We start from the raw sequence: 17,893 nt of genomic DNA on the forward strand, positions 1-17,893 counted from the left end.
AGAGTCTTCAGTGAACCTACCATGCATGTTTTTGGGATGTGGGAGGAAACCGGAGTGCCCGGAGAAAACCCACGCAGGCACGGGGAAAACATGCAAACTCCACACAGGCGGGGCCGGGGATTGAACCCAGGTCGTCAGAACTGTGATGCTGACGCTCTAACCAGTCGTCCACCGTGCCGCCTCCCGACAAAATCAAGTCAGACAAAAGATCTAAAAACAGAACATTTGAGAAATAAAGTAATTGAGGCAGACGCTCTAACCAGTCACTCACCGTGCCGTCACACATTGTTGGTTATTCTGAATATTATTTTTATTTTATTTTGATATTATTCATGATAGGTCATTGATGGTGTAGTGGTACACTCTCCTGACTTTGGTGCGGGCAGCGTGGGTTCAGGACCCACTCAGTGACGGTGTGAATGTGTGTGAATGGTTGTCCGTGTCTATATTTGCCCTCCGACTGACTGGCGACCAGTTCAGGGTGTAGTCCGCCTTTCGCCCGAAGTCAGCTGGGATAGATTCCAGCGCCCCGCGACCCGAACCAGGATAAGCGGTGTTGAAAATGGATGGATGGATGGATTATTCATGATCCGCCAACGATCCAACCCAATATAGAAGTCTACATCACCAAGCATCGCATTTCACTGTGATTTAGTTGTAGCTCTTATACGTATATGTAAATCCAATGTGCTCCTTGAATAATTCAGACAAAATCTGTTTATGTTTATACCCTCAAATTACCAACTCTGACCAGATGCCTTGCCCTAGAATTGTGCAATAATTTTATGAGCCTTTAATTTACCCTACCATTTGTTCTCCCAATGTGAGCTCTCCTCGCTAACCAAATGCTTCCTTCTTTAGCTCATGTTTAGTCCTTGCTGCGGCAGTTTCAAGTCGGCAACTAATTTGAAAACCACAATCTAAAACTTTGTTGGATGGTTTACCACATTGTGAAGAGTATTCCTACAGGCTTTAACAGCATATATTTTTGAGCTAGAATTAGTAATTCAAACAGTCATTCAGTCTGTCCCTCTGCCCAGCTCTCCCTACATTATGATTATTGTCCTTATCAGGTTATAGGAAATGCAGCGTCACGAGCAGATAATTGATGTAATGTGATAGGCAACTAAAACAGCAGAGAAAACTCTCCTGGATGAGTTCTTACCCCACCCCTGAGTCTAACCTTTCTTGCGAAGCAATATCCTGTAGTTGAGCTCTTTGTGTCCCTGAACCAACTGAAAACAGATGTGAAGCTGATGGTATACTATCACACAAGGAATCAACAAGGATGCACTTTGAGATTTTGGATTGCAATGGATCCTGAGATGCACCGTGGTACAAATGTAAATGATTCAATCAATTCCTAAAATTCAAGAATCGATAACTGTTGCTGGTTGAATTAAATAGTGTAACTCGGAAGTGCTAAAGTGCAGCAGACAGAGACAAGCTCTCTCAAGCTCTCTGGAGTAGCAGACAGAGCTTCCCTGCATTCTTGACTGCAATCTGACTGAAGTCTCGACCAGGAACAGCTAAACACCTGGGTGAAGTGCTTGAATTGACAAAAGCTCCTTTAAAATATTGAATGTAGACTACTTCAATTTATGAATTAGAACCTTGTGAATTTTGTCAGCACATATCGCAGCTTCAAATCATATTCCTAGAATAGGACTTTTATTTAATTCAAGCAGCTTGTGTGTGTATTTGTCATTTTTGTTTGTTTTTGCAATATCCTGATAATACTGATAACTATGATAATTGTGGTCACTACAATCATAATATTGAGGGCGCCATATTTTACCAAACCAACTTTTTCTAGGGATGCAATGTTAGCTCTATGGTGCCTCAGTAAACATGTGAAATATGAAGTAAAATCGTCCACACGTTCCTGAATTCCAGACGTTTTTTTGCCGGGAGGCCTGAAGTCAGGTAATTTGAATTTCTCAAGCTTACTGTATCTACATTACAAGCGAAGCTCTCCGCCTAGTTATGAACAGAATCGGTGACAGAGGGCAGCCTTGGCGGAGTCCAAGCCTCACCGGGAACGAGTCCGACTTACTGCCGGATATGCAGACCAAACTCTGACTCCGGTCGTACAGGGACCGAATAGCCCGTATCAGGGGTTTCGGTACCCCATACTCCCGAAGCACCCTCCACAGGACTCCCCGAGGGACATGGTCGAACGCCTTCTCCAAATCCCAAAAACACGTGTAGACTGGTTGGGCGAACTCCCATGCAACCTCGAGAACCCTGCCGAGGGTGTAGAGTTCGTCCACTGTTCCACGGCCAGGACGAAAACCACACTGCTCCTCCTGAATCTGAGATTCGACTTCCCGACGGACCCTCCTCTCCAGCACTCCTGAATAGACCTTACCAGGGAGGCTGAGGAGTGTGATCCCCCTGTAGATGGAACACACCCTCCGGTCCCCCTTCTTAAAAAGGGGGACCACCACCCCAGTCTGCCAATCCAGAGGCACAGTCCCCGATGTCCACACGATGTTGCTGAGGTGTGTCAACCAGGACAGCCCCACAACATCCAGAGCCTTTAGGAACTCCGGACGAATCTCATCCACCCCCGCAGCCCTGCCACAGAGGAGCTTTTTAACTACCTCTGTGACCTCAAACCCAGAGATAGGAGAGCCCACACTCTGCTTCCTCATGGGAAGGCGTGTCGGTGGAATTGAGGAGGTCTTCGAAGTATTCTCCCCACCGACTCACAACGTCCCGAGTCGAAGTCAGCAGCGCCCCATCCCCAATATACACAGTGTTGGTACACTGCACCTGACCCCTATGGCCCCTCCCACAGGTGGTTAGCCCATGGGAAGCTTTTCTGGACACTTGTATGGAAAAAACAAAGGTGTTCTTTCTAATGAATTTGACACTTTTATATTAAGTCCATGTTAGAGAGTCACTCTCTGAAGGTCTTAATAACCAAAATATGGGGCATTTAACTTTTCATGCTATTTCTCGACTGCGATTGGCTGGCAACCAGTTCAGGGTGTACCCGCTTATCGCGCAAAGTCAGCTAAGATAAGCGCCAGCACACCCGCGACCCTAGTGAAGGTAAGCGGTTATGAGAATGGATGGATGGATGGATGGATACTATTGCTCGAGCTATGCCATGTCATACCATCCACGATAATACAGATATTTTCTTGTTACATGATACAAAGATAATTGTGTCGCAGTAACGGTATTGCGTGAGACGTACTTACGTGCATTCGTTCTGGCATGCACATAGTACAAACATTCAGGCCACAACATGTCTGATAGAAGAGCACCAGTAAGTCAATGTCCATTGGCAATGTTTTTTACCAAAATTGGGAGCCACTTGTTGGCCACTGTTGGGTCTCTAGGGATTCTGGGGGGATGTTAAAAAATTTGATACAGTGGTGGATTCCCACTATGCGTTTGGAATAGTGACTGGGCCGGACCACGAAATGCAAAAATCCGCGGATATAACTGCTGGGATATCGTTTGAGCGTCCCGTGTCTGACACACACAAAAATTAGCAGGGACGATGAAGCATATTCATTCATGCGTCTATAGACGTGTGGTTTAAGAACCCATCTATGTGCGTGTGTGCGTGTGTGTGTGTGTGTGTGTGTGTGTGTGTGTGTGTGTGTGTGTGTGTGTGTGTCAGTGAAGAGCTTCCACACACAGCAAATCAAAAGTATAAATCCTGTCTTGGTGCTAGCCAATCAGAGGCAGAGTAGGGCGTGTTATCGTTCCATAAATACAATGGACACGGGAGATATTTCTGGACTCGATAGATTTTCATTGTTGTGGTAACACCCACTGCGCCGCTCATAACACAGCAAGCCAGAGGGAGAACGGCATTTTCTCCGAAAGGGAAAGTTAACTGTTTATTACATTTGCTAGCCTGCGAGCTAACGAACTAGCAAGCTATGGGCTGGAGCAAAAAAAGCTCACTCGACGACGGCGACATCATTAAAAGGTCAGCGCTTGGAGTTGTGTGCGTGTTCCCCACATAACACACAAACACACACAAACGCACACACGAGAAAGTTAACTATTTATAAACCATAACCACAGCAGCACACTTCAATATGCAGGCAGTAGGTGACTTCAGCGAACTCATTTTCAGTGTCATTTGATTGACAGGTAAAGGTCTCACATTACAGTCCAGCAACTCGAGGGCGGGCCTTATCTTACATTTATTTTATCCTTTATTTAACCACGTAAAAGCTAATTAAGAGATGCAATCTCTTTTTCAAAAGCCAAGAGGCAGAAAAAATTATGACGGCAGCAGAAATTATACAGTACATAACACGGCAACATTCATACAACAAATACAAATAAAAAATAAAATATAACAGTGATATTAAAATGCATAGCATTTAATTTAAAAACAGTAATGTACAATATGTACAATGTACAATACAAAAAATATTCCAAGTTACCTGGCCCTGTTTGAAAACGTAATTATCACCCTTGTCAAATCATGAAAGAATAGTGACTAATCACAATTTATGGTTAATTTTCACTGATCACGCCCAAGCCTGATTACCTCAAGACCTGTTCAATCAAGAAATCACCTAAACAGAATCTGTCCCGACAAAATCCATCCATCCATCCATCCATTTTCTGAGCCGCTTCTCCTCACTAGGGTCACAGACGTGCTGGAGCCTATCCCAGCTATCATCGGGCAGGAGGCGGGGTACACCCTGAACTGGTTGCCAGCCAATCGCAGGGCACATACAAACAAACAACCATTCGTACTCACATTCACACCTGCGGGCAATGTAGAGTCTCCAATTCATGCATGTTTTTGGGATGTGGGAGGTAACCGGAGTGCCCGGAGAAAACCCACGCAGGCACGGGGAGAACATGTAAACTCCACACAGGCGGGGCAGGGGATTGAACCCGCGTCCTCAGAACTGTGATGCTGACGCTCTAACCAGTCGTCCACCGTGCCGCCTCCCGACAAAATCAAGTCAGACAAAAGATCTAAAAACAGAACATTTGAGAAATAAAGTAATTGACAGCTATCAGTCTGGAAAGGGTTACAAAAGTCATTTCAAGCTTTAGGATTTCTGTGAACCAATGGAAGAGCCAATTTCCTCAGATCGAGAAAACATGGAAAAGTGGTGAACCTTCCCAGGAGTGCCTGGCCTACGAAGATTACTCCAAGAGAACAGCAATAACTCATCCAGGAGGCCACAAAGGAACTCAGGACAACTGCTAAAGAACTGCAGGCCTCCCTTGCCTCAGTTAAGGTCAGTGTTCATAATGCAACAATAAGGAAAAGACTGGGCAAAAATGGCATCCATGGCAGAGTTCCAAGGCCTAAAAGAACATAAAGGCTCATCTTACTTTGGCAAAAAAAACATCTGAATGATTCCCAAGACTTTTGGGAGAATATTATATGGACTGACGAGATGAAACTTGAGCTTTTTGGAAGGTGTGTATCTCGTTGCATCAGGCGAAAATGTAGCACAGCATTTCAGAAAAACAACATTATACCAACAGTCACACATGTTGGTGGTAGTGTGATGGTCTTGGGCTGCTTTGCTCCTTCGGCACCTGGACAATTGTGATTGATGGAACCTTGAATTCAGCTCTTTAACAGAAAATCCTGAAGGAGACTATTCAGCCATCAATTTGTGACCCCAAGGTGAAGCACACTTGGGTTCTGCAGCAGGATAACAATCTAAAACACACCAGCAAGTCAACTTGTGAATGGCTTAAAAAAAAACTACATGAAGATTTTGGCGTGGCCTTGTCAAAGTCCAGACTCGAATCCGATTGAAATGCAGTGGCATGACCTTAAAACGGCCGTGTAACTTAAAAAGGCCACCATGCTCGTAAACCATCCACTTTTGCTGAATTCAAACAATTCTGCAAGAACGAGTGGGCCAAAATATCTCCACAGAAATGCGAAAGACTCATTGATAGTTGTAGAAAATGCTTGATTTCAGTTGTTGCTGCTGAGGATGGCCCAACCAGTTATTAGGTTTAGGGGGCCTTTTTCACACAGGGCAAGGTAACGTAGAATAGGTTTTTTTCCCCCCTTAATAAATTAAATCATTTAAAAACAGCATTCTAAGTTCACTTGAGTTATACTTGTCTGATATTTACATTTGTTTGATGATCTTAAAAATTAAAGTAGAACTATGCAAAAATATAAGAATTTGAGAAGGGGGCCAATACTTTTTCACAGCACTGTATAGAGAGAGCAAGAGCAATGGATAAAGCAAAGCAAAGCACATTTATTTATAAAGCACATTTCATACACAAGGTAACTCAACGGGCTTTACATGATTAAAAGCATTGTTTAAAAAAACAGCTTATCAACTTTTAAAACAAAGAAAAAAATTAAAGTACAATTAAAACAGCATACAGTGTAAGAAATATCATTTAAAAGTGGAAATGCTCTAAGAAGCATGGGAAAAAAGAAGAGTTTTGAACCTGGACTTAAAAACATGCACACTTGGGGCTGACGTCACTTCTGTTGGCAACTTATTCCATTTGTGTGCAGCATAATAGCTAAATGCTGCTTCACCATGTTTGCTTTGGACTCTGTGCTCCACTATTTGACCTGAGTGTGTTGCTCTCAGACCCCTACTGGGTTTATATTCCATTAGCATTTATTTTGTGTATTCAGGACCTAAGCCATTTAGTGATTTATAGACCAGTAGCAGGACTTTAAAATCGATTCTAAAGCTGACTGGGAGCCAGTGTAAAGACTTTAGAATTGGAGTAATATCCTCTGACCTCTTTGTTCTGGTCAGAGCCTAAGCTGCAGCATTCTGAATGAGCTGCAGCTGTTTCATGCACTTTTGGGGGAGTCCAGTCAGAAGACCATTACAATCGTCAAGTCTACTTGAGATAAACGCATGGATGAGCTTCTCCTGGTCTGCTTGGCACATGCAAGCCTTCACCCTGGATATGTTCTTCAGATGGTAGAAGGGAGTTTTGAGAATTGTCCCCGACTGGCAACCATTATTCCTGTCCCGTGATTGTGTGTGGTGGGGTGTAGTGAGTTAAAATAAGCGAAACTGGTGGGGGTGAGGCGAGACGGTCACAGGCAAATAATGACCCACCACCGTCACCCCCACCTAGGCCGACCAGCTCCCCAAGGTTAGCGCAATCAGACCGGAAACCAGCACAGATGTGTCAGCACCCGGCCCGGCGTCCGCCGAACCATACCTGGACCCTGAATGAGATACGAGTGTGCCCAATGTGCGGAGTATGTACAGTGTGAGTATTAAAAAATGTGCAGAGTCTGTGAAGTAAGAGGCTAGACTTCTGCGGGTCTGGTCTGACCCGACCGGTCGACAGACCACAGAGAAGAGGGGGGAAGCACCCCCCCCACCCCACAGCTAATTACAACCCCCCCCCAAAAATTATTATTATTATTTTTTTAAATCGACAACAACCATAGACCAGTGGACAAAGCAAGGCCAGAAGGCCCTATCTATTCTAAAGATGACTGGGAGCCAGTGTAAAGACTTTAGAATTGGAGTAATATGCTCTGACCTCTTTGTTGTGGTCAGAACCCGAGCTGCAGCATTCTGAATGAGCTGCAGCTGTGTACTGCGCTTTTGGAGTAGTCCAGTCAGAAGACTATTGCAATAGTCAAATCTACTTGAGATAAACGCATGGAAAAGCTTCTTCTGGTCTGCTTGGCACATGCGAAACTTCACTCTGGATATGTTCTTCAAATGGTAGAAGGGAGTTTTAGTAATTAATTTGATCTGACTGTTGAAAACCAGGTCTGAATCTATCAGTACACCAAGGTTTCAGACTTGGTCTTTGGTTTTTAAAGAGATTGACTCCAGGTATTTACTAACAGCAATCCTCTTTTCTTTATTGCCAAAAACAATGATCTCAGTTTTGTTGTGGTTCAATTGAAGAAAATTTTGAATATTGTGGGAAAGTTTATTTATTTCCATAATTCCATATAAAAAGTTAAACTTTCATAGATTATAGATTCAGGGCCCACAATTTAAACAATTTCAAGGAGTTATTTGTTTATTTTTACATAATTTGAGTTTTCAACTCGCAAAACCCGCGAAATCAGGAATAAAAAAAATGTGAATACTGTGACGAAATCAGCCCAAATTTTGCAGGCTATAAATTGCTTCAGTTTGTTTCAATTGTCTCAGTTGGGATCAATCTGCGGAAGACTGCAGACTTGACAACTGGCCAGAAGACCATCATCGATACCCTCCATAGGATGGGTAAGCCACAAAGGTTCATAGCTAAGGAGGCTGGCTGTTGACAGAGTGCTGTGTCCAAGCATATCAATGGAAAGTCGAGTGGAAGGACAAAATGTGGCAGGAGAAGATGTACCAGAAAAAGAGATGACCGTGGGCTTCAGCGGATTATCAAACAAATAAGATTGGTATCTGGTATTCTTGGGGTGGGTTTATCTCCTCAGAAGGAAAAAAACAAAACCAAAAATGACATAGCGAGTACGCGTGGGGTCACTGTACATATATTACTAAAGTGGTGTGTCATTCCAAAAAGGTACATACCTGTTTGTATTTGCAACCCTCACATTAAGGGGAAGTGAAAATCAAAGAAAATATAGAATTCTTTGACACCAAACCCTTATAGTCATGTCTCTATGGGCTTTGCCATGTGGACTGAGGCACTGCCACGCTGGAGCAAAAAGTGGCATTCCCAAAATTGATCCCACGAATTTGGAAGCATATAATTGTCCAAAACATTGGTAAAATGAAGCCAACTGAGTGAATAACTCTAACTTGTATTAACTTTGCGTGAACAAAACTTCTGATAAGATCAAGGGATGTCATATAATTCACTGCGGCATGGCTGACAACTGGTTAGAGCGTCTGCCTCACAGTTCTGAGAACCGGGGTTTAATCCCCGGCCCCGCCTGTGTGGAGTTTGCATGTTCTCCCCGTGCCTGCGTGGGTTTTCTCCGGGCACTCCGGTTTCCTCCCACATCCCAAAAACATGTGTGGTAGGTTAATTGAAGTCTCTAAAATGCCCCTAGGTGTGAATGTGTGTGCGGATGGTTGTTTGTTTATGTGTGCCCTGCGATTGGCTGGCAACCAGTTCAGGGTGTACCCCGCCTCCTGCCCGAAGATAGCTGGGATAGGCTCCAGCACGCCCGCGACCCTTGTGAGGAGAAGCGGCTCACAAATGGATGTAAACCACTCACTGTCATATTGGTGCCGAGCGAGAGGTGCAAGCAATTGAACATTTGTTACCTGGATCACTTCAATTATCAAGCATAAGGTATCAGAAAACAGGTTTATTGATGATAAATTCATCATAGTGAATGTTACATAACTTCCTAACGTTTAACAAAGTAAACATATGTTACAGAACGTAACGGCTGACCTCACACTTAAATAACAATTCGGTTGTGTGTTAACAGTTACATCTGTCATTGGTGCCACATTGCACACTGCTGAGTCATGCTCACTGAGACATTTGGCCCCGGTCATTCAACCTAAATGTGTTGTTCACACTCAATCTCGAACCCTCTCAGCTGTTAAAAACCGCAAAATCCTCTTTGTGCTTGATATACTGAATGTTCCATATAGCAGAAAGGTACATTTTCAGATGCAGGACACCAGAAGATTTCGCTCACATTTCACTTTATTAGATCCCCTTGTTATTATAGTGAATGTACCACTCGATTAGGAATGCTCGTGAGAGCTGTAGCGCAGCTGTTTCAACTTCCAGGTCAAATCTAGGGCATTTGCTGACAAGACACCTTAAATTTCTCAGTGTATTTTTGTTCATCTGTGACAACAGTAACTGTGTGAGGACACCAGGTGAGATCGACAGCAGTCATTATCACTAATTTAGGATCATGCTGAGCTGGCTTCGCGAAAGAAGTCACACCAAGCTTCAGTTTCCAACAAAAAACGAACAGAATATAGTACTTTATAAAAATACTCGGTCAATCTAACCAGACAAGTTATTTGGAATATTTACAAAAGGTGCAAATGTGTTAATATTTAATTCAATTATATATCGGATGAAACTGTAGGTTATAACTGTAAGATATACAGTATCAGGATATTTATAAGTGGCACGTTATCAACACCCTGCACATTAGGGCTGTTCACGAATCATCCATCTATCCATTTTCTTCCGCTTAACCGAGGTCGGGTCGTGGGTTCAGCAGCTTTAGCAGGGGCGCCTCGACTTCCCTCTCCCCAGCCACTTCCTCCAACTCTTCCGAGGGTATCCCGAGGCATTCCCAGGCCAGCCGAGAGACATAGTCTCTCCAGCGTGTCCTGGGTTGTCCCCTGGGGTCTTCTCCCGGTGGGACGTGCACGGAACACCTCACCAGGGAGGCGTCCAGGAGGCATCCTAAACAGATGCCCGAGCCACCTCATCTGGCTCCTCTCAATACGGAGGAGCAGCGGCTCTCCTCAGAGCCCCTCCCGGATGACGGACCTTCTCACCCTATCTCTAAGGGAGAGCCCGGACATCCTGCGGAGGAAACTCATTTCGGCCGCTTGTTCACGAATCTGAAATTTTGGACTCGGATCACAAAGAATCAAAGAGTAACACCGAATTTACTTGTTATGGTGAACGACTCGTTAGCACATCCGTCTCACAGTTCTGTAGTCCTGCATTCTAATCGGGCCTTCCGGTGTGCCGGTTGCATGTTCTCCCCGTGCCTGCGTGGGATTTTTCCGGGTACTCCGGTTTCCTCCCACATTCCAAAAACATGCATGGTAGGTTAATTGACTCTGAATTGTCCGTAGGTGTGAATATAAGTGTGAATAGTTGTTTGTTTATATGTGCCCCGCGATTGGCTGGCAACCAGTTCAGAGTGTATTCCGCCTCTCGCCCAAAGTCAGCTGGGATAGGCACCAGCGCACCCTTGACCTTGGTGAGGATAAGTGGTTCAGATAACAATTGTAATTCTTTTTTGATTCTACGTTATTGTATTTTGTACATGACTTTCCATTTGGTATTATCGGGCTATAACCTCGGGGACTGATTTAATGCCATCTTAGGTGTAAATGTGTTCTGGTATCACAACTGAGTTCATTGAATCCTTTGAGCCAATGTGAAAACAAATATCCCATGCATGCCTGCCCGTAGTCGTCAATAATTGTGTCTTTTTGCAATTTGTATTTTTGGGGTTTGCTTTTATTAGCTCTTTTTGAAAACCAGAGTAAAAATAAACACATTTTAACACTGACCAAATAACATGGCATTCAGGTCTACCACTGTCAACGTTTTTTCCTGGAATGTTCTTTGAGACCACCTGTTGTCACTTCTAAGTTCCACCAGACATCCTTACATGTGAAACAACTGAGATGTTTCTGCACATAACATTCATACAACTTCTCTCTCATGTTGGTCTTACCAAGCGAAAGCAAATTTCATTTGCCTCGAGGGAGACATGGAGGTGATTCAAGCAACAGTCATTTCGTTAGAGTAGAAGAGAAAGCCTGAGGACTTGGTTGCTAAAGACAACCACATGTCTACTGTATATCCAAGTGCAACTATGGCTCTCTCATCTCTTGTCTCAAGCTTCAATCCAAGAGGAGTCTGTGGCCTGGCACTTCATCTGTACAAATTACAATACAGTCTCTCCCAACATATAGATAAACAGGGGAAAAACATCTGCCCAGCTCTTAAGGCTGCATTCTCGCTGTTTCAATGAAAGGCCTCAGCAGAAATCATAACTCATCCATATGGTTGCATTTTTCTGTCAACCGCTTTTGCAGAGGCCCCAGTCTCTTCTTCTGCATCTGTGTCAATCTACAGTATCTGAAGCGCTAGGCGTCATCAGGTTATTACGATATAGTGGCAGAAATTCATGGCCATTCATCATTTTGCTTTTTCCATAAATTGGTTCTTAGACACCAAAACTCATACAGTCTTGCCTTGGTGGGCCTTGCTTTCTGCATGTAGGCACAGTCAGAACATACTGGCCTTACCAAAACTGTTCCCACAAATCTGAAAACATATAATTGTCCAAAAGGTATTGGGGTAGGATGGCTTAGGTGACAGAGGGGTCATCTCCCATCCCAAAGGTTGTGGGTTCAATCCTCGGCCCCTGTCACCATGTACAAGAATTATTCTACAAGATACTGAATCATTTACTGTATATACTTCAGAATCAGAATCAGAATCATCTTTATTTGCCAAGTGTGTCCAAAACACACAAGGAATTTGTCTCCGGTAGTTGGAGCCGCTCTAGTACAACAGACAGTCAATTTACAGAACACTTTGGAGACATAAAGACATTGACAAAAATGTCTTTATGTCTTGTGTACTTAATTGCTCAAAAACGTATATTTACAATAAATAATGTATCTTTGTTCCTCTATTTATGCCAGTGAGGCATAGTGACAGACAGAACAAATGAATGGTCTTCTATTAGATGGCAGGACGTAAATACGGTAATTTATGTAATTTATCATAAAGGTTGGAAATCACTGCTCTCGTCAGATCGTGTATTTTAATCAATCAGGTCAATCCAAGATTACAACATGACAGAAATATTGATTGCTAATTTACTGTAATTAAATTACTTTGTTTTTAATTAAATGACTTCACCCACACCGAAACGTTAGAGCATGATTCGACAGAACGACGGCATGTTTACGTCCAACCGTTCGTGCTAGCACTAGCTTGCTAGGCTACATAACATTTTATTGCCTGCTTGCGAGCTGTATCGTATTAAAAGTACGGGAACATACCTCAAGCAAGCCTTAAACGAAGGTCCTCTCCTGTCCTGAACACCGGTGACCACCAACACACGTTTTCCCCCATTTTGTCCTTATAATACAGTCGGCGCGATCCACTCTTGTTGTCGTCGCCATGGTAATGATTGTATCCGGTCACTTTTGAGTTGACAAGATAAAGCCCATTGATCGTAAAAAATGGGATGCGGTGGTATCGGAATACAAGATTTTATTGCAGTCGTCTGCCATAGTGCAATTGTGAAAGAGCAAATTTGTCTTGTAGTCTGATCCGGACATTACGTGTACGTCTTTTTTTTTTTAAATAACTTCATTGGCCGTCAGATATTTACAGCACTAGTCAAAAGACACGCGACAAGGCTAAAAATAAACTAGCTTTTGGATTCAAATGTACTGTGCACGCGGTGACGCGGAGTAAATGTCTTTTGCGGAGTCGATCAATGACGTCATTGATGGACTCTGCGGATTATGACATTAAAGGCGATGTGCCGATTAGCATAAAGTGCTCAATATCGGCCGATGCCGATCAGCCCGATAAAATCGGTGTAAAGTCTAGTAAAATGCACTGGCCCTGCTGCGTAAACTGCGGATTAACACTGCAGTTAGGCATGCATCGTTAGCCTCGACTCGACCGATCGGCTCATCGGCGTGGGCGAGGAACGAGGGGAGCGGCCCAAAGTGAAAGTCCATCTTCGTCGCCAATGTTATGTCCAATATCGTGAGTACAATACTGTGTGCCGATGGTACTTTATTCAACCCACTACTGTTGTGCACATTTCCTAAAATTGCTTTTGCAACACCACATTAACACCTTCAGTGTAGTGTAGTGTGTACTTTTGCACATTGTTGTTAGCCTGGCTGCACAGAGAGCACTGGGCTGTCGTGACTCCTTTGACACAGTAAGAGATATGTTTCTTTGTTTTTACATTGTGTGTTGTTTAATTTCTGATTTACAGCACAGGCTGTCAGTCTGTTAACTCAGAGACTATCCATCCATTTTCTGAGCCGATTCTCCTCGCTAGGGTCGCGGACGTGCCGGAGCCAATCCCAGCTATCATCGGGCAGGAGGCGGGGTACACCTTGAACCGGTTGCCACCCAATCGCAGGGCACACACATACAAACAAACAACCATCCGCACTCGATTCACACCTACGGGCAATTTAGAGCCTTCAATTAACCTACCGTGCATGTTTTTGGGACGTGGGAGGAAACCGGAGTGCCCGGAGAAAACCCACGCAGGCACGGGGAGAACATGCAAACTCTGAACCCAGGTCCTCAAAACTGTGAGGCAGACGCTCTAACCAGTCGTCCACCGTGCCGCCTAACAAAATTAACATTCTGATACAAATAAAAATGTTCCTAGTGATCAATTTTTACATCTATGTACCAAAGAATATATTCACTCCCATTTACGCAGTTTCCTTGAAAGCACCTCACGCACTCGTACAGCTAGGACGTAAACATGAATGGCGGCCGCTGAGTTAACAGTTCTTTTGAGTTAACACTTATTTCGAACATGCAGGACCAAAAAAATATATATATAAATAAAATAATGCACAATATAAATGTTGGTGAAACACTACGTACTGCAAAAAGGAAATGTGAGGGAAGAAGACAAGCACATTAAAATTTCTATTTAAATGCTTTAGATTTATCACCTATTTTGAAAGAGGACAGGGAAATAAGAATGTGACACTTTCCATTGTCCATTGTTTGGAGAGTTAATCTTGTGTTGAGATAATGAAACGTGTCTTACCATCCCCCCCCCCCCCCCCCCTTTCACAAACTACCTGACCTCCCATGACCTGGGCAGGCTTCCCCCAAAAGACTTTAGAGCTGCAGTCATCATTGTTCCTTTGTAAGCCAATAGACAATGATGCTGCTGATGATGAAATAAATTTCTTCCACATACAAATAGATAGGGTACGTGAAAAGTTTGATCAGTATCTGCTGCTCAGACCTTTTCAAAAAATACAGTTTTCCTGAATAAACCCACTCCCCGATATCGATGAATGGGGCGCTGACAGAAACTGATCGAGAGATTTTTTGGGGGGTTTTGTTTGTTTGTTTGTTTATTTGGGTACTTTTACCATGTAATACACATATTAAAGGGTTAGATGTGTGCCCATAAACCACCACTCACACCCAATGTATTTTAAGGACCATTTGTTTTCCCCGTTATTGCCGTTTTGCTGGCAGTGGCACAATCCTGCGTGAGGTCGGTTTCTCTTCCAGGGCTGGAGTGCTCTCTCACTGCTGTTCTAGTGTAAAGAGGTGGAAGTAGGAGAGGCGCTCACTCTGATTCGCTCCACCTCATTCTCCCCATCCAGGATATGCCGGGTGTCTATTTAACTTCACACTTGAGAAAGAATGAGTAGGACTTCTCGAGGAGAGGGGAAGTGTTAAAAGAAGCAAGGGGTTGGTTCCCGGCTGTCCACAAGCCAAAAGCAAAGGGCACAGAATTCATTGAAGTGCTCTACAGATAAATGGAAGCAACAATCTCCTGCTCACTCTTCCACTTTTCCCTCTCTCTTAAGTCCAGACCCAAGTAGTGGGTCTACCAATGTCCATCCCAGTCTCATTTCTTCAACCCTGCACATGCATGCATACATCTGCATGTGGTACTCTGGCTTCTCTAAACAGCATTTTAAACTCATCTATTCAAATAAATCCATCCGTTGTCAACACCGCATATCCTGGTTAGAGTCGCGGGGCGCCGGAGCCCCGCCCGGCCGACTTCGGGCCAAAGGCGGACTACACCCTGAACTGGTCGCCAGCCAGTCGCAGGGCACATATTCAAAGAAATGTATTGCCTAATTAACCCTGTTTCAAAATGAAATTCATTCCGTTGCATTTATTTTCAAGGCAGTAATTGAATTGTAATTGAAATAATGCCCTTCAAATGCCACGAAATGACACTGCAAATACAAGAGACAGTCAAAAAATAATCAGCTCAATTTAACTTACTGTCCGAATAATTGAATATTTTTCAGAAATTTGCAGTTGAAATATTTGTTTGACGTTTTTTTAATTTGTATTATTTTGTTTTGTTTTTTAAAGCTTGTCTCTTCCTCCCATCAGCCGATTTGGAAATGACATCATTGTTGGATGCCTTTCATAAAGTCGAGAGCTGTGATTGGATTTCTTGCTTCGGAAGGGAAACCGCCAGCAAACATTTGAAAAGCTTGACGAAAATGTATTTCGGCTTGGGGTGATGTCAACAATGATGACACACCCACTTTTTTTGACTGTGCTGTAGCCTATTGCAGTGTCCCCATACACCTTTTGCAACCTTTTGAAAATGTTCACTGGTGGTTCCCCTTCCAAAGAAAGAAATTCAATCACAGCTCTCTGCTTCTGACGGGCATCCTTCAATGATCTCATTTCCAAAATGGCTGAGAGGAAGAGGACAGGCGTTTTTTTTTTTTAAATAAACCTTCCAACAAGTGTTTTAGCTACAAACCATGAAAAAAAAAAAAAAATCCATGTATTTGGATTTTATTTGGATTTACATCAAGGAACTCTTTGACTGCCCCTCGTGATTTTCAACCCAAACCGCAGCGGCCTCCGCAACCTTCGCACAAGCTGTATTTTCTTACGCTTTATTGGTATGGCCCGGTGACTCGGCTCGATGAAGGAGTGGATAGGCAGGGGTTGGGTTTGAATGCCTTCTCCCTCCTTTTCCTTTTGAGGTCACCCAGCAGGAGTGGGTGGCGATAGTAGAGGAGGGTGCTCCTCCCCCACCTCCGACTCACATAGTGTTCACCAGCTCCTCTCTGTCCCTGTACGCTAGACTTCATCGGTATTTGCTTTCAAAAAAAGCACTTCCACCTCCTCTCACTTGCCTTTTTCTTGTGCTCTACCCCTCCAATACACACATGCACGCAACCGACAAGCCGAGCGGCCCCGCCGTACTTGTGGGACTCGATCAATAAAGCAGGATAAGCTTAGAGCGGGGATGTGTGAAAACAGTGACGAGAGCGGGCATACAGTACAGCCACATCACGCACAGAGAGGCTGGGCCGCAAAGATGAAAGTGACATGACCACTATAGGTCTCGGAACGCTGCAGAGCGGAGCCCCCCCGAACGGAGACTGAATGAGTTGAATAGGCTCGGCCATTCTTTACTCCTTTCACTCCCCCGTAGGCTTGAACTGTTGGAACTCTCCATTCCGCACAATAGGAAAATGCACTAAAACTCTTTTTTTTTGTTTTGTTTTGGTTTTCTTTGGTCACTCATGCAAATCACCTCAGCCCTGACTAGAGTTGTCATAATGTGAAGTGGAAAACACACACTCTTAACCCCCCCACCCCCCCCAAAAAAAATAAATTAAAAAAAAAAACAGGGGAGCAAATATGTTCTGTTATATGTTAGGTTATATTTTGAAATACCATTTTCATTGACTGTTCTGCTTTTTTCTTTGAATGGTTATCTCTCGTATTAAGTGCTGCTCTTCTTGAGCCGAATGCCCATTGTTTTGATGCCGAGCTGGGAAAAAGAAGTCTAAAACCAGGACTTTTTTGGGGGGGGGGGGGGGGGCAAAAGTTGACGAGAAATGCCTTGGGAACACGAGAAAAGTATTCTCGGAACTTTGTAGATCTGTGTTTCAGCTGCTTTCTCCGACATGTGAAGGAGCGCGATCGTGGACACTGCTCCCTTTATGAAGTCCCTTCAGATAATTGATGCTAAATTGACATTTACATCGAGAAAAAAAAAAAAAAAAAGTGAAACTCATCAACCCAAAAGATGAGTTTGAAGATCATTAGCAGTGTCTCCGAGATAATAGCAAAAGCCCGCAGCAAATAGGGCTGCTAAAGGGGCGCACAAAGACGTCAAGTGTTTGTTGACTGTTGGGGCTAAAGAGCAAACAGTAAACTTGGAAACTTCCAGCAATGAGCGCACGCATCCCAGTATTGCTGATCTTACTGCATTGAGTGATTTTGTGGCTTAGTACTATTGGGAGATTAGGAGCTGTGGTTGTCTTATTACTTTTACTCTTTCACGGAGACAACAACAACAACAAAGTCTTTGAATGACACTTATTATAAGGTTATTATTATACACGACCGTTTCTTTTTGTTTGTTTTCAAACATATTTTGACTGAATATGTAAATTGAAAACAATGCACAGTTGAGTGGAAACAACAGCGTTTTGGCAAGGCATTTGAGTTGGACGCCTTTTTCTGATCACATCTCTGCGCGTATGGATGGATC

General features: G+C 43.7%; 1 protein-coding gene across 1 annotated transcript in view; it reads right to left on the minus strand.

Annotated features, from left to right (window-relative positions):
* The window catches only part of gli2a (GLI family zinc finger 2a), a 94,990-nt gene that overhangs the window by 76,529 nt on the left and 568 nt on the right, over positions 1 to 17,893 (minus strand).

Source organism: Phycodurus eques, chromosome 12 (genome assembly GCF_024500275.1).
Source record: "Phycodurus eques isolate BA_2022a chromosome 12, UOR_Pequ_1.1, whole genome shotgun sequence".
In the NCBI taxonomy this organism is placed as follows: Eukaryota; Metazoa; Chordata; class Actinopteri; order Syngnathiformes; family Syngnathidae; genus Phycodurus; species Phycodurus eques.